Genomic DNA, 25,468 nt, shown 5'->3' with positions numbered 1-25,468 from the left:
TAGCACTTCTGCTACTGATCTAATATTTTATACCTATTGTCTCTGGTAATATGTTGCTTATACAGGATGTACTGAAACAAAGGATTTGTCCTTTGGTTCTTGAGTCCTTGTGTTCTCCGTTAATGGGGTTCCACATGCTTTATTTTTCAAAACTCCTCAAGTTGTTTCACAGAATTATAAATGTTTAGCTGATCCCATTTCTGAACACTGGCCATTGTAATCTGCATATTAAAACCATATGAATAAAAGGAGTTGGAAAGGGGGTATTGAATTAAAAATAAAGCTATATACAGGGTGGGGAAAAGACAACTTGGTCCGGAGATTGACCAAGGCAAATGACCAAGACTCTTTCAGGTTCTCAGAGATCTTCACAGACTCCTACTTATTGGAGTTTAAAATCTGGTCTAGGGGCATCTGGGTGGCTCAGTTGCTTAAGCCTCTGACTTTGGCTCAGGTCATGATCTCGCGGTTCACAAGTTTGACCCCCATGTCAGGCTCTGAGCTTTCAGCATTCTACTTCAGATTCTATGTCCCCCCACCTTCCTCTGCCCCCCCCCACTTGCTCTCTGTCTCTCTTTGTGTCAAAAATAAATGAAACTTAAAAAAATTTAAATCTGGTCTATGCTGGGGTGATTTTAAAATCCGATGCTCAAGCATGGCATGAAGATGAACATTGCATATTTTTATTTCTTTTCATGCCATTAATGGCTGCACATGTACACTGAGTGCTTCTGGCTAGTAACTTGATTTCTGCCTTCCCTGACCTCCTAACTTTGGTTCATTGGTGCTAATTTCACCTTATGACTTGCATAGTATTTACAAAATTCCCAGGAAATGATAGGATTCAGAGTTTAGCTTTTTTTTGTTAATAAAGCTTTAAGTGAGAAGAGTACAGGAATCCCAAAGGAACCTTCAGACACATTTAATTTCTCTACTTGTGGTAGGGCAATGCCTAGACCATGCCTGAAAGTCAGCAGTCAGTCTTCCTTTTAGAAACCATAAAAAAGGAAGGTAAATTACACATCATACTTTGGTGACTTGTTTTAGACTATCTCAGTCCTCTCAGGATGCCTGGGTGGCTCAGCTGGGTGAGCGTCCGGCTCTTGATTTCAGTTCACATCATGATCTCACAGTTCATGAGATCAAGCCCCATGTCAGGCTCTGAACTGACAGCAGAGGCTGCTTGGGATTCTCTCTCACCCTTGCTCTCTGCCTCACCCTCTCTTGTGCTCGCTCTCTCTCTCCCTCTCTCAAAAATAAATAAACATTAAAAAAGAGAATATCTCCATCCTATAGAAATCCTGAGTCTTATCAAACAAAATTTGTGTCACACCTAACAATTTTCCTATCAAACAACCTAGTATTTATTTATTTATTTTTTAACGTTTATCATTGAGAGACAGAGAGAGAGCATGAGCAGGGGAGGGGGAGAGAGAGAGGGAGACACAGAATCCGAAGCAGGCTCCAGGCTCTGAGCTGTCAGCACCGAGCCCGATGTGGGGCTTGAACCATAAACCGCGAGATCATGACCTGATCCAAAGTTGGACGCCCAACCCACTGAGCCATCCAGGCGCCCCAGCTAGTATTTTTTCAAATACAAAACAGATACCGTATTCATCATGATGCAATAGAGACAGCCTTGAAATCAGATTCTGAAGACTTGAGCCATGGCCACTGCCAAGCTATGGGCCTATTTCAAGGTATTGAACTTCTGTGAGTCTGGATTTCTTGATCTGAGAGAATTATAGCAGAGTAATTTGTTAAATAAATTCACTACTTTAAATGTACCACCCTAACTACTTTCACCTAATACAATAACAAACTCAAGACCTGCTAAGTAAAGGGTCTTTTCCTAGGTAATGTGAAAAAGAGGCATATACTCTAGTCTCTGCCAGGAAGGAGCTGAGCACTTAGTAGAGAGAAAAGATATCCAGAAAATGTGACCTGACCAATAAGATAACCTATGTCACATCTTAAATCATGAGTGCAAGAAGTAAGTTCTACTGAAATTCAGATGAGGGATATTTAATGTTTGTTGGAGTAGACAGGAAGTCAGCATATTCATAAAGACTGGTGTATGAGGCTTATGAAAAGAATGTAAGACCAAATTGAAGTTCACTCCTTAAACACAGTATTTTGGACTGAACAGAACTTAATTGGGAATAAAATGAAACTTCTTATTTCCTTTCGTTGAAAGAAATGACATCACCCATTTACTCATTCAACAAATAATGACAATTTCTCTACGAAGTGCCAGATTAAAGGAATATAAATTAGTTGTATTTTGAAAGAATCTTGTGGTTAAGTGGAAAGAAACTGAAACTGAGATAAATCAAATGATTTTCTCAGTTGAACCAAATGAGAAATAGCACAGCCAGCATCCCAAATAAGTTGTGACTGGTTCTACATATTATTTCTGTCCTGCACCTCACATTCATTCCCAAATTCCACTTTGTTCCTCTTACACATGCACATGCACACACACACATACACACACACACACGAACATGCATGTAGCATGACAGTGTTTAATAATAAACTATGCGTTTTTTAAAAATTCATTCTCCTACTTTTATCCTCACCATTCAAGAAAGAAGAGCTTATACAGTGAACTGAGACCAAAGATAATGCAAACACACACGCACACACACACACACACACACACATATACATGCATACAAACAGTCAATTTATTGGATTTTTAAAATTTAGATAGCTTTTGAAAATCTCTAGCAGAGGTAATGATGTTGAAAGTCATGGCTTTTATTCTCAAGAGCCAAGCACTTGAGGAAAAAAAGTTTTCTGTTTTTATCTTCCTCTTTCAAACACTCAGTGTTGTATATTAAGAAACAATTGAAAATTCAGAGCATGAGTTTGTAAGTAAAACCAATGTTTCTCAAAGCATGGTCTGCAGACCATGTGTTTCAGAAGCATCTAGAGTATGTCATAAAATTTCAGGTAGTGAAGTCCTATCCCGAGCCTTCAAGGACAAGGGAAAGAATGTGAATTTTAACAAGCAGCTTCATTCTCCTTGTCCATGATAAATTTTGAGTGGCTCCTCTTAGGCTATGTTATAGAGAAGACACAATAAAAGTTATTGTTTTCCTCTTCAAATAGAGATACATGTGTGGTAAGCAGGAAAGAATGAGAGAATTGGGGGGCATGACTCGTGTAGACGGTGGAGGGTCCCTGAGAAGGGTGCAGAACTCCATTTCCACCAACCCAGGGGAGGTGGTGGGATCACAGAAACACCCCTTAGAAACCTCAGTACCTTTGGGAAAGCTGCAAAGCAGATAGGACCAAAGCACAGTCTAACTTCCAGACTGTCTCTCCTCCAGGAGACTGCAAACCTTGTACTGTGCCCCAGTATCCTCTCACTCCAGAATAATAGAAGGTCACCAGCGAGAGGAGGCATCTAGGGATGTGCCTTGGTGAAACCTCACAAATCCTGTGGACCCGACCCCAGGGGTTGTCTTCAGAAGGTGTAGTCATGCCCCAGAGAGTGAGCAGTCAGTAAAATGCAAGTAGAGTAACCAAGTGTTACTGGTTGAATCGTGTCCTCCCTCCCAAAAAAGATCTGTTGGAGTCTTAACCCATTATTAAGACTTGTAGATAGACCTCACTTGTAGATAGGATCATTACAAAGGTAATCAAGTTAAAATGAGAGTGGGCGCTAGTCCCTTATGATAGGTTTCCTCAGAAAAGGGGGGGGGGGTTTGGATGTACAGACAGACTTGCCTGGGGGAAAACAACATGAAGAGACACAGAGAGAAGATGGCCATCTATGAACCAAGGCCAGGGGCCTGGAACAGATCCTTCCCTACAGCCCTCAGGAAGAACCAGAGCCACCGATACCTTGGTTTCAGACTTCTAGCCTCAAGCATCCTGTGGAAATGGGACTTAGAGAGTTTGCAGTTTTCCAGAGGAAAAACAGCCCTGCAGTCACACCATGATTCTCTGTGTTCTCACATCCTCTCAAATTTACTCAGGGTTTCCACTGGTCCTTCTGTCATCTAAGGACACAACTGGTGAATAGTATGGGCCAGAGATTAAAGCCCAAGGCCAGGTGGAAAGCACTACACCTCGGCTAAAGGCAGACAGGAGCAAGCCTGGTGTACAAATTCAGTATCTCTCAGGTGCTCCGGAAGTCCCTCAATCCTTCTGCTCTGTCCATGGGGGGAGTGGAGTGGAGCAGGGAGGGAATCCTAAACTGAAAGAGTAGTTTCCAAAATACTGCTTCTAACAAGGCAAGTGACTGAGGTACCTCAGATTGGCAGTCACTGTCACCAAATTGGAACTTGAGAGCTTAGCCAGGTACAAAGAAACAAGGGGAGATATTTTTCTTTTCCATAGCCAAGTTTGTAAAGGTGTAAGTGCATGTGTTATTTTTATTTCAGCAAATACGCTTGGTACCTAAGTCAAGGTGGAGAAGACAAGGATGAGTATCTCCAGTGACTGACTGACACAGATCAACAAACAATATCATCATCAAGACTGTGTCCAGGTCACATGATTAGCAACTGGTGAGTAGGGATCAATCCCATGTGCGTTTGCCTTTGTTGCCTGCCTTTTATTCACTAGGCCTTAAGAACTTGTGAATCGAATAATAAGATAGGTATTGAATTGTAATAAATAATTCCACACATGTCATAAGAAATGCAGGAATAGAGTGAGGTAGGGGCAAGGAACGGGGAGTCACTACTGCCAAAGGGCTCAGGCAATGTTACATAGCAAAGTAATTTTTTTAGCTTGTTTGAGCTAGGATAAGTTTTGGAAGCAATGATTGGAAAGGAAGTTGTTCGGGGGAAGGAAATCCTCTGCCAAGCCTGGCTTTATAAAAGGTTTTGGCTTGTGCAAAGAAGGTTGAAAAGCTGGGCTGCCCAACCACAGCACAGATCTGCCAGGGAACAGGTCCACCCTGGGAAGACGGGCCGAGCCAGAATGGGAAGGCAATGCAGAGTCATGCAATTTTATAAATACAGAAATACTCGTGATCGGATTTGTGTTCAGAAAGAACTAACATAGGGGAGAATGGAAAGTAGACCGGGAGAGGCAAACATAGGGAAGGAAGACCCAAGAAGGGGAGTCCCTTTGCAGTGATCCAGGAGAACCATGATAAGGCCACCGAGGGCAAGGTACAGATTTTGCAGTCCTTCTTGCAATGGAATTACCAGAAGTTGGTGGGTAATGGTATGTCGGGAGTGCAAATGAATGCATTATTTGAGAATGTTTAGGTCTTTATTTTGTGCAACAGGTGGATTGGGATGATTGTTAACAGGACAGGAAATCAGGGCAAAGCCTCCCTGCGGTGGCCATCAGTACTTATATGAGCTCCTGCAGGAGGAATTGTATGCAGGGAGATGAAAGCTAGCCAAGAGGCAGTGGCCAGAAGAAGAGCAACATTTAACAGCCTAAGTATAATGGAACTCTTGGCATGTCTTCGCTCAGACTTTGAGCCATTTTTTTTTCTTCAAATAAATGCCCTAAATATTCAAGAAATGTAAGGTTTTAATGGAAAGACCTCTGACGTAGTTAGCTTCTAGTGCCAAATTTGCCACTAATTAATTATGTGGCCTTTGGCATGTCACTTAATCTAACTTAGACTTGTCATCCTCATCTGTAAAACTAGATCTCCAAGGTCTCTCCTTTTTGCTTTCAAATGCAGTGATTCTTACGGGTTTCTTTGAATTAGAGGATTTTAATTGAAGCATATCATAGGCTATTGTGCCAGATGCTTCCCAAATATTAGTGGTGGGAAGAAACATTGTAATGGTAATTCTAACTTCGTGACTGCAGAACTTGCAGGCTTTTGCACCTCAAAGTCATCGGTAATTAGGCCTGAGCATTTCTCTTTCTTTCTGCTTCTACTGAGAACAAATTCTATAGGCTAGAAAGACGATGCAACACACTGGGGATCTGAGAAAAATTATCAGGACTAGGTGGAAATTTTCCCCAATCATCACTGCAGTGTATTAATATAATGGTCATCATTAGTGGTGTTTGTGAGCAGAAGTGCTACATCACGTAAAAATGTCTTCTTTGTTTGAAAAGCCCGTGTTCCAGATAGGAGATAACATTTGAACATTGAATTCTTACAACAACAGTGTAAAACCTTACCACAAAACTGTAATGTAGTGTTATATATTGTATATAAATATCACTCTGTCTATAATGTCACTCAACATATTGACTCTGCAATGAGGGAGAGAGATGATTAATCCCACAGCTTTGCCCCTAGCATTCCAATTATTGTACATAATAAAAAAAAACGTCCCACTAACTTGGACTTAGTGCTCCTCAAAGAGAGACACTGTAGATGAGTTTGTCTTGTCGCTCGTCATACTAAAATGACCCATTTCTGAAAAGATGCCTCACTCCCTCAGAGCCCAGAAGAATTCAAGCGAAGACTTTGCAAGGTGAATTAACGGCACCAAGCATATAGACTTATGCCAAGCTAGTAAACCAGAGAAAATAATTTCAGCCTTCATCCAGAAATTAAATGGTTATTGATTGATAAGGAAGATACTGTAACCTTTCAGATTAAATTAAGAAATGTTGCTGAACACAATTAAAATTTTTCTAATGTAATACTGTTTGCAGAGTGCATTTTTGACTAAACTCCATCTCTGAGGTTAATTACCATGTCTTGGGTCCAGGAATAATAGATTAAGTGGAAAGTTGGCTTCAAAGTTAAAGAATGGGAAGAAATAAGAAGTACTCAGAAGTGATTTATGTCTTCCTGATGAATTTGAGGGAGGAGAGCCAAGTAACCACACCACGCTTCTTCTGTGTTAAAGGTTTGCGGCCAAGGGAGTGGTATAAAATTAAAAGGGTGTTCATTCCAGGAGCAGCTCCACATTTTGCTCCTAATTTGGAACTATCTCATTCTTGCTAGTTAGGCTGAAGGTAAAACGTCTTATTGAATGTTCTGGAGACATTCTAGGGACTATGAGCGACCTTTATTTCTAAGGAAATCACCACTCTTTAAGGAAGTCAAGAAACAGTTACAACCTCCAACCACAAAATCTGTTTCAAAGTGACAAGAGCTGTGTGATATTTTAGAGAAGCTAAAAAGAGCTGAGGTTTTGTCTTGAATATGTTATTAATTGGCTGGTTTACACAAGCTATCCAGCTTAACCCGCCCCTTCTTTCTCATCTGTCAAATGAAAGAGTTGGGTTAAGTGTTTTCTAAAGTTGCTCTAGTTCTATAATGTACGAATAATAAATGTTTTGAAATTAGAAATAGTAAAATGTAAATATGTACCTTTAATTTCAGCTGCCGGGGTCGTTGCTCCCACCCTGCTCACCGGAACTATTCTGGATAGAGACTATGCACTTTTAGGGAATGTGAACAAAACTTCTGTTATGTAAAGCAGGCCTCCAAAAAGAAAAACCCAAGAAAGGGCCCTTTAAAAGTGTAGCTCCCTGTGAAAACAGCAAAGAATATGTACTAAAAAAAGACTAAAAGGCCGTCATGACACATTCAGTGAAGAGATACCCTTATAACTTTTACCCGTTAATTGATGCATAAAAGGTTGTGAAGATTAATGTACATCAAAATCAAAACTAAATTGAATTTTTGACATTTTTGAAAATAAAAACCCCAAAGAATACATAGGTGCCTTTTGATTTGTCACAGCTGGAAGACTCTGAATCATGAAGCGCTCTAGGAGAGGCCATTAAATAGCGTTAGATGGTTTGTCAGTGTGGAGGAAAAGTAATTGAAGAACCAAACTGTGTGTATGGGCACTGCATTTTAAAATATTTACCAAACAGAGATAAAGTGAGGTTTTTTTTCTCCCACAACTAAAGCACAAAATGTTGATCCGGTAGTCCAAAGGAAAATTTCATCACTAAAATCCTTTTAAAAAAATTTGTCAGATGAAATAATCTTTGCTTAAAGATATTTCTCGTCTCTATTTCTAAAAATATATATATATTGGCCATCTAAACTATTTGTTTTTTGTTGTTTTTTTTTACTTTTCCGAGCAGAGAAAATATTTAAAAGCCAGTAACTAGTCTATGAGAGAGACATTTGAAAACAACAATGTGATATGGAATGAGTACAGAAAATAAAACTACCAATGTTTTTAGTAGTGGTACACTAAGCCTATAAATCTGAAAACAATTTCAGATCCACTCATTCTGATAATCTGATTTGTTTTTAAAGAAACAACAACGGAATAAACAAGTGCTAGCATATCATTAAGTCAACGAAATTCCCAGTTTTAGTCTTTGAAAAATAATACTATATACTGGTAATATTAAAAATCAGGTAAGTGTAATTCCTTTTAAGGTAGACCTAAAATGAAAGACGTGTAGATCTATACAAGGTCTATACTGGGACCCAAACACCCAGGCCCAAAAGAGGACCTAATTATAGGGTTCATGTGTCTCTCCATGATCTGACGTGCCCCCTGAAGAGGTCAGTTGCAGCATATGGAAAGCAATTCTGCCATCCAAATAACTGGCTTCATCTGACTCGACTCATAAGAACCTAGAGATATGTTTTTCTCCTTAAATAGGATGGGTTTTTTTTTTTTTTGAAAACTGTGCCATTAGTAGTAGACATGGCTGACAAAGACAGTACAGAAAGGGACATGCATTTGATAATTCCCAAAAGCTCTTGTGACTTTCTCCATTGTCTTTATTTCTGACGATTACTTTAGCAGTTGGCAAAGCATCTCTGTTCGCAAGATACGCGTGTCAAAAACAAAAACAAACCTGATCTTAGAAAACTGACTTCCACGTGGAACAGAAGGCAGGAACAGTTTCTATTCTTAGAAGGACAACAGTACTTTGTTTTAATCAGTTGTGAAGGATCTAAAACAAAAATTCTAAATGAGGTTAATAAATCAAGAAGAGTTAAAATGAAAACAAGTTTCATAATCAGCTTGCAAATAAATACTGCTGCATATTCTATTAAGGCAAGTCCCAGGGCTGAGGCAAGTCAGAACAGATATTTCATAAATACCCACAGTTCAGAGCTTTTAGGTGGAAATGGATCATGAGAAAACATTTTAATAAACAACACCCCTATTCAGTAAGAATGATAATAGCAGCAAGCAATCAAAAACTGTCTAGTAGAAAGCCTCTTCTCCCTAAATGGATTTTTCCTTAATCTCCAGAACAACTGTTTTCAGAATCACCTGCAAATAAGTCTAAGACATCTAGTCATACCCCTTAAAGCCATCCCTATTTTTACTGAGTATAAAGTCTTTACTTAACATTCCAACTCTTGCAATTAAAACCCTGAGCCGAGGTTTCTCTGAGGAGTCTATACCTTATGCCTAATGTTGACCATATTTAGGAGAATGGACAGTCTGAAATGAACCTCTCTACACACTTTAGTAAAGATTTCCAGTTTCTCCTTTGGGTAGGCAGGTGACCGAGTTAAAAAATTCATGATAATAATGACCTCAGGGGACGCTGATTAATTACATTTTGAATACACCTTGTCGGAAATTCAGAAAATTTTGTCTCTTGTAAACGCTGGTCGGGAGGTCAGTGTAAGGCAGTGCTGGAAAGAAACTCACAGGCCAAAGATGAAGTCAGCCGCTTATATTAAGAGCCCCACGTCACCAAACCAAGACTTGATGCCTAACCTAACTGTAATCTCAGCCCCTGCCCCAGGAATGTAACCTTGCACCAGGCGACCTGGAATTTCCTGGCCGGCACTAGGAAACTTACTGCTAGACCCTTTCCATTCCCCGTGGAAGGGCCACCTCACCTAAAATAACACGTTCCTTGCTAATACTGTCTTTTTTTTTCCATTCCCTCTCTACCTTTAAAACTTTTCCATTTCTATGCCTTGACAAAGCTCCTTTCTATATGCTAGATGGGATGCTTCCTGCTTCATGAATTGTTTAATAAAGCCAATTAGATCTTCAATACTCCGTTGAATTGTGTTGTTTATGAGTAGTGGTTGCAGCTACTGAAAGAAATTTTAAAAATTGAAAAAAGTTGAGCCTACAACTCTCAATCATGGTTCTTCCATTTGGGGAAAAAGAGAAAACTTATGTAAAAGACAATGAACTAACGGTAAGAGTCACCAGTCAGGAGAGACGCAGAAGACAGGGGGCTAATCAACTTTACTAAGCCCTGCATTCTTCTGAGTAACACAAGGATGAATACTAGCCATTGGATTTAGCATGCTAGGACAAAACTTGTGCCCTAGCAAGTGCTGTTTTGATGGGAAGCCGTTGTGATGAATTGAGAAGAAGAAGAGGTAAGGAGTTGAAAACAGTAACCAGAGGCAGAGGCACTGAGGCAGAGATGCCTGGGTTTTAATCCCTGCTTGGACATTGAAAATACAGCCTTGAAGAAGCCATTCAACATTAAAGAACTATATAGCCTTGTACTCTGTGCATTTAGGGGCAATGACAGTACCACCCAGAGTTTTGTGAAAATAAAACGAGATATTGCATGTGATTTTCTAGAATGGCACCCGGCATATGGTAAGCACTCGATAGCTGTCAGCTATTATTTTGAGAAGAAAGGCAAAAAATCAAGTGCATAGTTTTTGTGTCCTTGGCGACTTTGTTTTGTCTTGGAATCTAGGTGAATGGTTGTGTTTGTGTAGATGGATGTTTTCAATAGGAGTAAATTTAGCCATCTATAGGCTAAAGAGAATCAGCTAGTGAAGAAAGAAAAGGAGGTATCTGAATTGTGCTTGAGGAAAGGAGTGTCTCCATTTGGAGAATATACTTTCAGAAGCCTACTAGGGACAGATGAGATATTCTGGGCAGTAATTTTAGCTGGTGTCAACATATCACAAGAGGGAGGAAGCTGCTTTGAATGAAACAAGGGGAAGAAAGTGTGCTTTCAATAATGAATGCAGAATCTGCATCCAAGACTTGGATACAAGTAGTTTTTTGAAAGGTGGTCTCAGGGAGCAAGGGTAAATGACCACAGAAATGGAAACTGTGAAAGAGAAAAAAAAAACCAATATATTTCAGTGTCTTAAATTTCTACCTGAGGATTGAAAGGAAAAAAAAAAAGCATTTCTTGATCATCTAGCATCCCCCATCGGTGCAGGTTTTCCCACGGGGCGTGAACTCAACTCCCTTACATTTCAGGCTGTGTGTACATCTCCCCTGCCTGACTGGGCTCTGACCAAGCATCTGATAGCACAATGTCAAAGAAAACGTGAAAGATTTTGGTGCATGCTTGAGACAAGACGCTGTCAGTTCCGGGGAAATTGAAGCCTACGCACAATTAATTTGCTGTAGCCATGCCTGGAATCAGAGATGAGGCCAAGAAAATATGAGTTAGTGAACAAGAGGCATCTGACACAGTTTACCCACTGCAGCGTTCCTGTCTTTCATGAAGTCCGATCCATAGGTCTTTGAGTTTGGGCCTTAAAAAGACTTAGTAGGGGAAGCGTTTGTGAAACAAGACACCAATGTCCCCCTTTCCTGCTATATTGGTCATAGGACCTTAACCGGTAGTCATCATCTTTTGTCTTCATAACCTATTTTGAATTTTCTCAGGCTAAACCGTAAATTCAGCTAATCTGACTGTTTGCCTGTAGGGTGTTATAAACTTTTACCCCCGAGGCGTCTGAGCCCTCAATAGCTCTGCCATTATTAAATGGTCATTACTGAATCTGCCCATTTGCCATTATTACGAGGTATAGAAACACTGAGAAATGTTCTAGTTAATCCCTTCCTGTCCCCATATGCAACGGTAGTCCTAGCTCCTAGTGGTAGTAAGGAACTCTTTTATTTGTCTGCTAGTCCACTAGGATAAAGATCCAAAAGTGACCTGGAAATAGTCATAGTTTCAAGGTCAGTAGAAAACCTTGAATCCAGTAGAAAACTGGAACTGTGGCACGAGATTCCAGGGGAAGCCTGCTAGGCCTGCACATATGCAAAGACTGTAAATTCAGCAAAGTTAACTACTTCTTGGGCAATCTGCAATCAATAGGGAACTGTGGATAAATGTTACTCCTTGTCAGTTCTCTTGTTCCCTGATTATGGGAACAAGGACCTCTAGATCGACATACCTTGAGGTTGAAAACCCCAATTCTGCAAGTGGGACACTGGAAATGGTGGTGAGAGGGGCCAACCTTACATCTAATGTGTATTTTTCAACTCGGATATTCTAGATTTTGAGGACACAGTACCATATATTGGCTGTTGGTTCATCATTCCAACACTACAGAGTTTTATTTCCAGGCTAGCATCCAGGTGATATTTGAATAGGCTATTCTCATTCTATTAGATGGACTGCTCCCATGAAGTGCATGTATTTGTGCTGGGACCAGTCCATTCCATGGTCGCACACCCATTGCTACAAAATGGGTCCCTTATTTGGAGATAATACTATGGAAAAACTCATGCCAACGAATAAGGCGTTGTGTAAGCTCTTACATGATGGTAAGGGTAGAGGAACTTCTGTCAGGGAAGATAAGAGCAAATCTGGAGTAGATGGTGATACCATATAGAGAAATCATCAACTTTTGATGATGACAGGGCAGATATTCAGAAGTAGAGTAGCTAGGTCAGCCTTGGGAAGAGAGTTAATGTTTCTGGAACCATGCATGTTCTACACTCTGCCACACTGGCCTTACTTTTCATGGCCCATGTAAGCACGACAGTGATAGAATGGCCGTGGATCCACAAGGCAAAGCATAGGAAAGCTTTGAAGGCTGGACTCTTATTTTCCTTTGGAATTCCTGCATCTGGTTTTGAGTAAAATCTGCAGGAAATGAGGGTCTTTCTAGATGCTGTCCTGGAAATCCTTCCTTCACAGCATGCCCTGACTTGATAGTTGGGTAAGCTAACTCTGTCATTTTCTTTGCTCAAGTCTTCCAAGGTATAAACAGCAGCCAGTCCATCTCATAATCCTTCAAATTACCATTGCCCTCCTACCACTGATGTGTTAGAGCCCCTGGATTATCCAGTACTTGGTCTTCCACCAGCCTTCCACTTGGCCTATTCCATGGCAGGTAAGAGACTTAGTTACGGTGATCTGGATGCTTGCTAGGTATCAACTGTTTAGCCATCATCCCCCATAGAAGTTTTCAGAGACTTCTGCACAGGTAGTTTATTTGGAAGGTAGTCACAGTGGGCGGGAGTTAGCAAACAGGAGTAAAATGAGCAAGGAGAAAAGGATGTGTGTTGTTAAATTAGGCACTGCCTCTACCACAGCACTCCAGAAACTTCTCTGGGGAGCATGGAGAATACCTTGCAGAATTGGCCACTTGAAAAGTGCCAGTGAGTAGCATTTATCCATCAGCCCTCCTATTGGGTTGAGGAGAGTGTCAGAAGGCATTAACTTTCCTGCACTTTCAGGGTTTGCACGCACATGGGCTTCCCCTGCACCCCATGCCACAGCACTGGAAGAGCCTGATGCAGCCCTTGGTGCAAGACTGAGTGGAGATGCTGCCAGAATAAAGTGAGTCAAAAGCATACGCAGAACATCTGTCCTCAGCCAGAGTCGGGTAAATTGGAGAAGTTGGAGGTGGTACACAAGGGATAGCTGATACAGAGGGAGCAGGAAGAATAAACAGGAGAAAATACCAAATGAGAGATAAGGGGTGAACCTAGAACTAGGTGCATTGGAGCTCCATATTGGTGGGTCAACAGAGGACATGGTCATGAACAATACCTATTACATTTAAAGTCATATATACTGCTGTAGTATAACCCACTTCAATGTGTCCTTCCAAAATCTCTAATAAACTGTGAAGCCAATGAAATCTGCAGGCTAATAGATATTTGGCAGAACCCAAGGAAGTGGCTAATGTTGCGTTTAAGTCAGTCCAGAGGGAGCATGAAGGCTGCACTCAGGAAAGGTGTGAGGCCTGGAGAAAGAGAAAACGAAGAAAATGGTATCACACCTCTCCTTAGAAATTTGGAAGAATATCAGGACAATACATTTGGAATTCTAATAAGTCATGGGACTTTTTTTAAGTGAAGTATGATACTCATACCAAAAAGCATGCAAATCACAGGTGTATTTTCACAAAGTGAACAACCCATATAATCAACCCCTATATCAAAAAGGCTGCTTGTACTCCCTTCCAGTTACCCACCCCTGGGGGGGTCGCTTTCCTCAATTTTAATACCACAGTTTGGTAACGCCTCTTTCTGAACCTTGTTCAAATGCAAAGTTGGAGCCTGGTTTCTGTCACTCAACTTGTGAGACTGTTGCAAGCCACGGATTTTTCTGAAAATCAAGTTCAAGATCCTCCACAGCGGTAGCTGTGCTTCTCGCTGGGCCGTGAGGACCGAGGCTGCGTCTCATTCATCGTTCTTGCCAGCACTTAGGACAACACCTAAGATCATGATGAAATGAGCGATTCCCTGTGTTTTATCCACCAGAGAATTAACTAGCACAGACCCTACCCTTTATCAGCACACAGTAAATGGCAGTTGATTCTGAGATGGTAAAATTATCACAATTATCCATTCTTGTGCCTCTAGTATTGCTATTGGAATCTCAATTCTTAAATGCCAATGTGAAGTATGCAGTTTATACATGTTTCTGTTTTTATTTCTTTGTTTAATTTTATTGAGACAAAGGATTCCTAATTTTGCAAAATGGTATGAAGTAATGAAAAGGACCTAGTGAGGATGTGGTGGGAAAGGAAGACACTGATTTCTACTAGGTCTAAAACAAAATGTGAGGAAACGTAAACATTCCAGAAGGGCTGAATTTCCTGTAATTTCAATATACTTCCATCAAAGCATCTGGCTTTTTTTTTTCAGAGTTTGCATAGTTAACAACTATAGATCATGCTGAAATTAAAGATTTGGAGATTTTGGCATGTTTCTCAAAGATAAAAGCAAAGTTTGTGAATTTAAGCAATGGTTATAATTACTAGTTAACATTATAGTTTGTTTTGTCTTAGTAGAATCTATACATGTGCTTAACGATCAAGGAGACACTCTTTATGTTTTTTTTTATCTTTCTTTACCAGAGAACAACACATTCTAGCATGATTTGCCATGAAATCCCCTTCTCTTCATTATTTGTGAACAAGTTGAATAATAGCATTGGCTACAATGTATATAGCAATAGCTTAGCTGCAGTGATAGTATAATAGCATGCTAATAATTACATAGTAAGAGCATAACTAGCACTCGTTATGTGCCAGGGATTATTCTGGGTACATTATATATCACAACAAAGATTTTATATATTAACTTGAATATTAACACCTTTAATCCTTATACAGCCCCATGAAGGACGGGCTTTTATCATCTCCATTTTACAATGAGGAAAACTGAGCATTTTAGAAATTAAGAAACAGGATCACACACTAGAAAGAAGTAAATCCAGTATATGAACCCAAGCTTTGGAGTCTGTGCTTTTAATTGCTGTGCTATGCTGCTAATTAAACTCCAGAGAGATACCTTTGGCATTTCTACCTCGTCTTGTATGAGAGAACTTACACGTTCTTCCCTCAGCCGCGTGCCTCTTTTATGTGAAGTTTAAGGAAGTCTGGAAGGAGAAGGACAGAGGGTCTGGAAGAGAGGCAGAGAAAGAGTAGAGATGGAGAGTAAGGGGCAAGAAGTGGTGGGTGGGGCTGGGCTTGGAAGGCGGGGACAAGACATGCGCGGTGCAGGAGACCAGGAAGGCGTTTTCCTTAGTGCGACTCTGGGCACTTGCCACCGAGGGAAGAAATCATTCTGAACATATCGCTCAGAGGAAGGAGTGTAAAGAAAATCACATGGATATTAATAACTTAGTTTAAAATTGGTTTTAAAACAACACAGATAGGAAATCTTTGCTTGGCTATCAGATGGTTAGAATGAATATTAAACTATTAAAAATTAATGCAACCACATTAATTTTTTCTTAGGATATCAAGGCACTCTAATGTTCTTAAGCATTAAAATGAGAACTGAAAGAAATTAGCAAAACCAAGTGACCAGTTTTGGGGTAATGAAATGATGGACAAATGTCAACTGAAAGCAATAAATGTAATTATAACAAGGAAACATACACTCTGAAGCACTGGTCCACATAACCCAATGTAATTCTGTCCCTCCATCTCTCCCAGAGCTTTCTATTTCTTTCTTCTTTAGAAACAAAGCTGGTGAAGAACTTAATTTCTTGGACAATATGTAATAACTTGGAGCTAACTTATCTGGATGACTCTTGCCATGGCCTATCAGACTCATATATGTAATAATATTATTAATTGATTTTTTATCATTAAAGAAAGATACATTATCTGTTAAAGCAAACTACACGTTACAATGAAATCCCAGACTTCCCAAATCCCATGTGGAATCGATACATTAACACTTTTAGGTAACAAAAACACAAATTGGAAAAGTGACTCCATTTCCCGAGACACATATGTGACATTATTTTTGGAATGTTAATAAGCATGTAATTTATTCAAGACAAGAATGATTACATATTATACTGCATTTTTATGTAGTTTGCCATGATAAGATTGAACCCAGAGTATTCACACAACATATTTTCTGAGGGCTTTAACCTTCAGAATTTGAATGAAATGTATACAATCTGTACAAACCTCAAAAAATGTCTGGCTGATTTAAAAAAACAATGAGAGCAAAACTGTGAGAAATCGTTTCTTAGAAAAGCACATTATCAGTTTCATATTAACAGACCATATACATTTGGCAAAATTTGATCTTATATTTGAAGAAAATATTTTGAATATGGCTGAATGGATCCAAGGTTTATTAATCATTGTTAAGGAAAGACATTCCAAGTTAAATTTAAGTTAATGAAATTAAGTGTAACTTAACAACAAACCTCTTTTGAACGTTCTCTACATGACCTTTGGAGATCACAAAAAAAATAGCATGGTATGGTTCTCATCAAACAAGCTTATAAACTTGTTGGAAAGACAATATATAAAGATAGCACAAATAACACAACAGAATAATAGGATATTTCACATGGTGTTAGAATGCAGTTTGGTAGAAATGGGAAAGATTTTCATTTGGCCAAAGTTTTTATGGAAGACAGAAGTATTACCCAAAGAGCATTAAGGCTCCTGAGCACAGGGAAGAAAAATAACGTGGAAGATGAATTGGGTTGTGGTAAGCTTGGATGAGAACGTCTCTAGGAGCATGAAAGGCCCCAGTAAACCTAAAGGGAAAACTTTTGGGCCCCGAAGCACAGGCAGGGATAAAAAGAAGTATGCCCCAAGGTTGAGACATTCATTAATTCAATAATTACTTACCCTACACATACTGTGTAACAGGCACAGTACTAGGCAAAGATGTCTGACCTTCTGGAACTTATTTCCCAACTGGGAGAAATATAGAGTCATGGTCAGTAAATATAACATGTAAATACATGAGTAGTCAACACAGTAGTTTAGAAGTATCAAAAGCTATGAAGAAAATATTAGAACTCAATAAGGAGGACTGAGGATAAGAGGGAAAGAAGGTGTTGTAAGTGTCAAATGGTTAAGGAGGATAGACCTCGTTAGTAAAATGACACGTGAACAAAGATCTGCAAATGTCTGGGAGATGAAGGTTCCAGGCAGAACAATCAGCCTAATGGCCCCACAATGAGAGAAGTGCACTAGCTTGTAGAACAGCAAGAAAGCCAGGTACTCTGGGACGGACTGAGCCAGGAACACTAGTAAGACATAGGATCATAGAGGTAAAGGGGCCATATCATACCGGGCCTGTAGAAAACCCTAAGAACTTTGATTTACACTTTACATGAAATGCAGATTGCTTAAAGGGTTTGGAACAGAGTCATATGTGATATTTTTTTAGGTTTTAACAGGCTTACTCTGACTGCATTTGAACATGCCTCCCAAAGACGGAAAAGAAAGCTGGTAACTGCAACCACCTAATTTGCATCATCTTTTTTATACACTTTGCCTTGCTTTATAGCTTCTTCAAGAGTAAATCAAAATCAATAACTTAAACTGCTCATTCTTGCTTATCCTTGAATCTAAAATCATACCAGATGTTCTGACCAACCTCAGGTGAGCATTAAAGCCTACTATAATAATACAAGCATAAGGGAATATGAATCCAGCCAGGGTAGTGGAAACAGAGATTAAAAAGATAAGGTGTTAGAGATAAACTCATCAACATAACTATTTTGGACTGAATGTCTCCCTAAAATTCATACGTTGAAACTCTAACCCTCAGTGGGATAGTATTAGGATGTGAGACTTTGGCTGGTAATTAGGTTTGGATGAGGTCATGAGGTGGTACCCACCCCCCCATGATGATATTAGTGTTCTTATAAGAAAATAGACCAAAACTTGTTCACTCTCTGCCATGTAATTTGAAGATGGCAAGGAAATGGCCATCTTCAGACCAGGAAGAAGGCCCTCATTAGATAACCAATGTGGTGGCATCTTGATCTTGGCCTTCCTGTACTCCTGAACTGTGAGAAATGAATGTTTATTGTCTAAGTCCCCCAGTGATAATATATCAGCCTGAACTGGATAATCCAATGAAGTGACTAAATGTTTGGATATATAGGGTATAAAGGACAACATTTCTCTCCATTTTCTTATGACAGCGCGAAGAAAAATTGCGAGTCCAAAGAAAGGTGCTTAGAATTTTTAGAAAGAAAGCTCTAGGAAGGAAGTAGGAGAGGAATCCAAGAATACTTGGAGCAAAAGGCAAATTGAAGGAGTTGAGGGTAAGAACGTGAAGGATGCAAAGTCAAAAGAAATAGTAAACAGCCTTTATTCAAAGACCAACATAATCTGATAAGTAGAAAATTCTTTCAAAAAGTACTTAAAAACCCAAACCCTTGAACTAATAAATTAGTTTTAACAAGTTACAAGCTATGGGGTGCCTGGGTGGCTCAATCAGTTGGGTATCTGGTCATCCAACTCTTAATTTCAGCTCAGGTCATGATCCCAAGGTCATGGGATCAAGCCCTGTGTTGGCTCTGTGCTGAGCATGGAGGCTGCTTGGAATTCTCTCTCTCTCTCTCTCTCTCTCTCTCTCTCTTTCTTAAAAAAATTGCAAGCTATAAGATCAATATAAAAAGTAAATTCTATTTCTGTATATTGCAATGAGCAATCTGAATATTAAATCAAGAAAATAATTTATTCATAATATAAAAACAAAATAGTTAAGAATCAATTTAGCAAAAGAAATGTAAGACCTGTGCACTCTGAACTACAAAACATTGCTAAGGGAAATTAAAGATCCATGGAGAGACATTCCAGATTCATGGATTGAAAAACTCAGTATTTTTTTTTAACTACAGGTGTTTTGCTTTTTTTTTTTTATTTATTTATTTTGAGAGAGAGAGAGAATGAGGGAGAGAGATAGAGTCCCAGGCAAGTTCCACATCATCAATGCAAGCCCAATGTGGGGCTTGAACTCGCAATCCATGAAATCATGACCTGAGCCAAAATCAGAAGGCAGGCACTTAACTCATTAAACCACCCAGGCGCTCCAGAAGACTCAATATTCTTAGGATAGTAATTCTTTCCAAATTTCTCAAAGAATTCAACACAAAAGGTATAGAATCATCAGAACATTTTTTTTAAGAAGGAGAACAACATAGGTGAACTTATACTATCCAGTTTCAAAACTTACTGTAAAGATTCAGCAATAAAAGCTGTGGGTTGGTATAAAGATAGGCAAATAGATTAACGAAACAGAACAGAAAGTCCAGAAATAAATTCTTAAATTATGGTTAGTTGATTTTCACCAAAGGTGCCAAGGCAATAATTCATTGGTGAATTTTCAATAAATGATACAAAGACAATTGAATATTCATATGCAAAAAAAGAGAACTTAGACCCTTACCACTCATCATACATACAAATCAAGAACAAAGGAAAATGGATTACAGACCTAAATTTAAGAGCAAAAATTATAAAACTTTCAGAGGAAAATAGAAAAAAACTATTTGCGATCTTGGGTTAGGCAAAGATTTCTTAGATATGACAAGCACATTTCATAAAAGAAAATACATCATAAATTAGACTTCATAAAAATGGAAATTTTTTGCTCTTTAAAAGACACTGTTAAAAATAAAATGGCCATAGACTGGGAGAAAATATTTTCAAATAATATACCTGCTGAAGGACTTAATCTGAAGTACATATACAAGGCTTACAACTCATTAATAAGAATACAAGCAATTCAATTGAAAAAGTGACCAACTATTTCACCAAGTATACAACAGCTAATAATAATAATGAAAATATGCTCAACACCACTAGTCATTAGGGAAATGCAAATTAAAATTTCAGTGAGGTGCTGCTACACAACCATTAGAATGGCCACAATCAAAAAGACTGACAATACCAAGTATTGATAAGGATGTGGAGAAATGTGCTCTCACACATTGCAATGGGAGTGGAAAATGGTATCGATCTTTTATTTATTTTTATTTTTTTCAAATGTAGTGATTTAACAGTTCCATATATTACTCAGTGCTCAAGATAAATGCATTCTTAATCCTCTTCACCTATTTCACCCACCCCCTCATCTTCCTCCCCTTGGGTAACCATTTGTTTGTTCTCTGTAGTTAAGAGTCTGTTTCTTGGTTTCTCTCTCTCTCTTTTTTCCCTTTGTTGGCTGTTTTCTTTTTTAAATTGTGCATATGAGTGAAGTCATATGGTATTTGTCTTTCTCTGACAGACTTAGTTTGCTTAGCATTATACTCTAGATCCATCCATATAGTAGCGAATGACAAGATTTCCTTCTTGTTTATGGCTGCATAATATTTCATTACATATATACTACCTCTTCTTTATTCATCAATCAGTGGACACTTGGGCTACTGCCATAGTTTGGCTATTGTAAATAATGCTGCTATAAATCTAGGAGGTACATGTGTCTCTTTAAATTAGTGTTTTTGTATTCTTTGAGTGAATACCCAGTAGTACCCTATCCAAAGGGTAGTTCTATTTTTTTTTTTTTTGAGGAACCTCATACATTTTCCAGAACGGCTGCACCATTTGCATTCCCACCAACAATGCACAAGGGTTCCTTTTTCTCCACATCTTCACCAACCCTTGTTGTTTCTTGTGCTTTTGATTTTAGCCATTCTGAGAAGTATGAGGTGATATCTCATTATGGTTCTTATTTGCATTTCCCTGACTCTGTGTGATGCTGAGTATCTTTTCACGTGTCTGTTGTTCATCTGTATGCATTTTGAGAAATGTCTGTTCATGTTTTCTGCCTATTTTTTAATTGGATTATTCATTTCTGGGGTGTTGAATATTATAAATTCTTTATATATTTTGGATACTAACCTTTTATCAGATACATTGTTTGCAAATATCTTCTCCCATCCCGTAGATTATCTTTTGGTTTTATTGGCTGTTTCTTTTGCTGTGCAGAAGCTTTTTGTTTTGACGTAGTCCCAATAGTTGTTGTTTTTTTCTCTCTCTTATTTCCCTTGCCTCAGGAGACATATCTAGAAAGATGCTGCTGTGGCCAACATCCCCAATATCTGAGAAACTGCCTGTCCTCTCTTCTAGGATTGTTCCACATATTGCAATTGGAATGTAAAATGGTGTAGACATTTTAGAATACGGTTTGACAGTTTCTTAATAACTTAAAAAAAACTTATCATATGACCCATAAACTTCACTCTTCTAGATTCCAGTGTCTACCGAAAATGAAACTTTTGTCCACCTAAGACTTAAATGTGAATATTTACAACTGCATTTTTCATAATAGCCAAAAACTACCAGTACTTAAAATACCCATCAAGTGGTGAATTCATAAATATATTATGATATATTCACATCATGGAATACCATGCAGCAATAAAAAAGAATGATTTGCTGACACATGCTATAACATGGATGAACTTCAAATCATTACGCTGAGTAAAAGAAGCCAGACACAGAAGGCCATGTATTGTGTGATTCTGTTTACATGAAATTTCCAGAAAAGGCAAAACTATAGAAAAAGGCAGTAGTTGCCTGGGCAGTAACAGAGATTAACTGCAAACAGGCACAAAGGAAAATTATGGTGTGATGAAAATATTCTATAACTGGATACTAATGATGGTTGCACAGCTATTTACATGTACTAAACATGAAATTATGCACTTACAATACTTGCATATTCATGGTCTACAAATTATATCCCAATAAATCTGTTTTTAAAAATCAAAGACATTTTCAAAACAGAGCAACACTTCAACATTCAGAGTATTTGCAATACAACTTTAGGGGCACTTGGGTGGCTCAGTTCACTAAGCGACCGACTTCGGCTAGGGTCATGATCTCACAGTTCATGGGTTCGAGCCCCATGTCAGGCTCTGCATGGACAGTGTGGAGCCTGCATCGTAGTCTCTGTTTCCCTCGCTCTCTGCCCCTCCCCCGCTCATGTTTCTCTCTCTCTCTCTCTCTCTCTCTCTCTCAAAAATAAATAAACATTAAAAAAAATTGAAATACAGGGGCGCCTGGGTGGCTCAGTCGGTTAAGCGTCCGACTTCGGCTCAGGTCACGATCTCTCACTCCGTGAGTTCGAGCCCCGCGTCGGGCTCTGGGCTGACGGCTCAGAGCCTGGAGTCTGCTTCCGATTCTGTGTCTCCCTCTCTCTCTGCCCCTCCCCCATTCATTCTCTCTCTCTCTGTCTCAAAAATAAATAAACGTTAAAAAAAAAATTGAAATACAACTTTAATTCACCCTAGAGGTATAGGGCCTAGGTAGGCTTTGCTTTGAGGTGCCGTGTTAAAAATCTATTTTTTCACTCCCTTCTCTATAACGGGAATTGTGAACTCATAAGAACAACAAACAGATATAATGTTTCCCCTATTTTGACAATAAATAGTTGATTGAATATTAAAAATATCTGGGTAAAGCCAATGAATCAGGTATTTATTCTACATGGTATCACCATCTGTGATGTTAAAAGTGAATTACTTTTTTAAAAATAAAGTGACACAAGTTCATTGAGTCTGATAGGCAAAGTCTTAATATTTTCTTAAAAATTTTTTGTTCACATTATCTTAGAAGTATTTTAAAGTAATGATACATCTGAATAAAACGTGGAACTAAAATTCTTTCCATCATTTCACCAGAATAGCAATATTTTTTTCAATTTTAATTGTGGTGAAATATACCCAACATAAAATTTTCCATCTTAACCTTTTTTACATGTATAGTTCAGTGGCATCCAGTACATTCATATTATTATGCTATCATCACCATAGTCCATGCAAAGAACTTTTTCATTTTACAAAACTGAATCCCTGTGTCTTTTTTTTTTTTAATTTTTTTTTCAACGTTTTTTATTTATTTTTGGGACAGAGAGAGACAGAGCATGAACGGGGGAGGGGCAGAGAGAGAGGGAGACACAGAATCGGAAACAGGCTCCAGGCTCCGAGCCATCAGCCCGGAGCCTGACGCGGGGCTCGAACTCACGGACCGTGAGATCGTGACCTGGCTGAAGTCGGACGCTTAACCGACTGCGCCACCCAGGCGCCCCCCCTGTGTCTTTTTAAAACGCTCTCTATTCCTACTTCCCCCAGCCCTTGGTGACCACCGCTGTACTCTCTGCCTCTATGAATTTGGTTACACAGGGCACTGCATGTAAGTGGGATGATACAGTATTTGTCTTCTTGTGACTGGCTTATTTAACTTGGCATAATGCCCTCAAGGTTTCTCTGTGTTGTAGCACGAGTCAGAATTTTCTTCATTTTAAGGATGAATAAGGTATGTCTATACCACACCATATGTCTATCCAATTCATCTGCCAATGGACACCGGGTTGCTTCCACCTTGTGGCTATTATGAATAATACTGCCATTTACCATAGGTGAACAAATATTTCTTTGAGTCCTTGCTTTCAATTCTTTTGGGTATACCCCCAGAAGTGAAATTGCTGGTTCATATGGGAATTCTAATTTTTTGAAGCACCGTCATATTGTTTTCCAAAACAGCACCTTTCAATAATTCCATCATCAGTACACCACGATTGGGGTTCCAGTTTCTCCACATCCTCTCCAACACTTGTTATTTCCTGTGTGTGTGTGTGTGTGTGTGCACGTGTGTGTGCGTGTGTGTGTGTGTGTGTGTGGTAGTAACTACCCTAATAAATGTGACGTATCTTTGAACACAGCATTCCCATTTAAGAAAATTTTTTTAAGTTTATTAATTTTTGAGAGACGGAGAAAGACAGAGCATGAGTGGGGGAAGGGCAGAGAGAGAAGGCGACTCAGAATGTGAAGCAGGCTCCAGGCTCTGAGCTGTCAGCACAGAGCCCAATGCGGGGCTTGGACTCATGAACTGTGAGATCATGACCTGAGGCAAAGTTGGATGCTTAACTGACTGAGCCACCCAGGCGCCCCGTATTCCCATTTTAATTTTAATATTACTCTACCTGATTTTGATACTAAATAGTTATCAAACTTAATCTAATAGAATATAACCAGAAGATTCAATTCTTCACATTCAAAATAATGTGTTAGGCTTATACTCTTTTCAACTATCCCCTTGGATTCTGCTATGCACCAACTTGTACACAGTATATTGGAGTAATACTTCAACTGGAAAAACCTTGAACTCCAAGTCAGATCAACCTGAAAGATTTTTTGAACCAAACTAAAATTAAACCCAAAAACTACTAAATATTTTAACCATGAGCTGCATCTTATCCCATATACCAATGAAGTCCAGGTCAGAAACAAATCCCCACAGCTCATGATTTAAAAAAAAAACTGAGTCATTTGAAAAGCCTTTTGAAATAAATAAGAACATACGTAATATTTCAGATCAAGTCTCTGAATACAAGCAATGTTGGCATTCAGCGTTCCTGCTGCAAACTTTCTCATATCCCGTCCCATTGAAGCAGAGCTACATAAACTAGTGTGTTTCCAGTTTTTCGCTGATTATGGAACATTTCCACTGAATACCAGGGATTCTCAGTAAACATTCATCTTCTCTGTCAGCTAGTTTCCCTGTATCATTTCAATTGATCTTTATCGCCTTCAGCAATAACTTCTCTCCTAACTTTAATTTTGAGAGCTTCTGTTCTCTGCTTCTTGGTGCTCCGTGTCTTTAAAATGTCCACTTTTTTTTTCTTAACCAAATAAAAGTACTCGGTTTGAGGTAGCAGGCAACAGATTTGTACTGATTCATGTCAGTGCCGAGTGCCCTACCAACCTATGGTCCAACAGATGGTTAGCAAACCAGCCGATACTGACGCTTGACTAACAGGTCTCTTTGGTGAACAAGGCAACCATCAGCAGCAGACCCACTGTGGAGTCTCCTGGGAAAGTGTGAACATGACAGTAAACAGCTTACATCAAAGACATTTCAATTCTGCAACAAGCCTTTCTGCTTCGGGTAAGTGATATACACCCAAACAAAACATTAATCGGAAGACCCATTTTGTCTCCCTTGGGGAATTGGAGCTATAGGCAGAATAATCCTGCTGTCTAAGTGTGATTTTGAACATTAAAATGAGTTCCTTTTAGGAAATCTAGAGGCTGAGAGAAGCACCGTAAATTGAGTAGGGATTTCATGATAATAAAAAAAAAGTCTTGCTGCAAATAAACATGAACATTG

The 25,468-nt window shown here is 39.0% G+C and overlaps 1 long non-coding RNA gene across 1 annotated transcript; it reads left to right on the top strand.

Moving 5' to 3' along the window:
- The first annotated feature begins 4,187 nt into the window (after positions 1 to 4,187).
- On the top strand, positions 4,188 to 25,468 carry LOC113601270 (uncharacterized). Its single transcript, XR_008299323.1, has 3 exons — positions 4,188 to 5,135; positions 13,299 to 13,401; positions 25,136 to 25,468. It is a non-coding gene; the product is annotated as an uncharacterized LOC113601270 (long non-coding RNA).

Source organism: Acinonyx jubatus, chromosome B3 (assembly GCF_027475565.1).
Source record: "Acinonyx jubatus isolate Ajub_Pintada_27869175 chromosome B3, VMU_Ajub_asm_v1.0, whole genome shotgun sequence".
In the NCBI taxonomy this organism is placed as follows: domain Eukaryota; kingdom Metazoa; phylum Chordata; class Mammalia; order Carnivora; family Felidae; genus Acinonyx; species Acinonyx jubatus.
The sequence above is the reverse complement of the archived record's forward strand: the minus strand, read 5'-3'. Positions and strand labels throughout refer to the sequence as shown.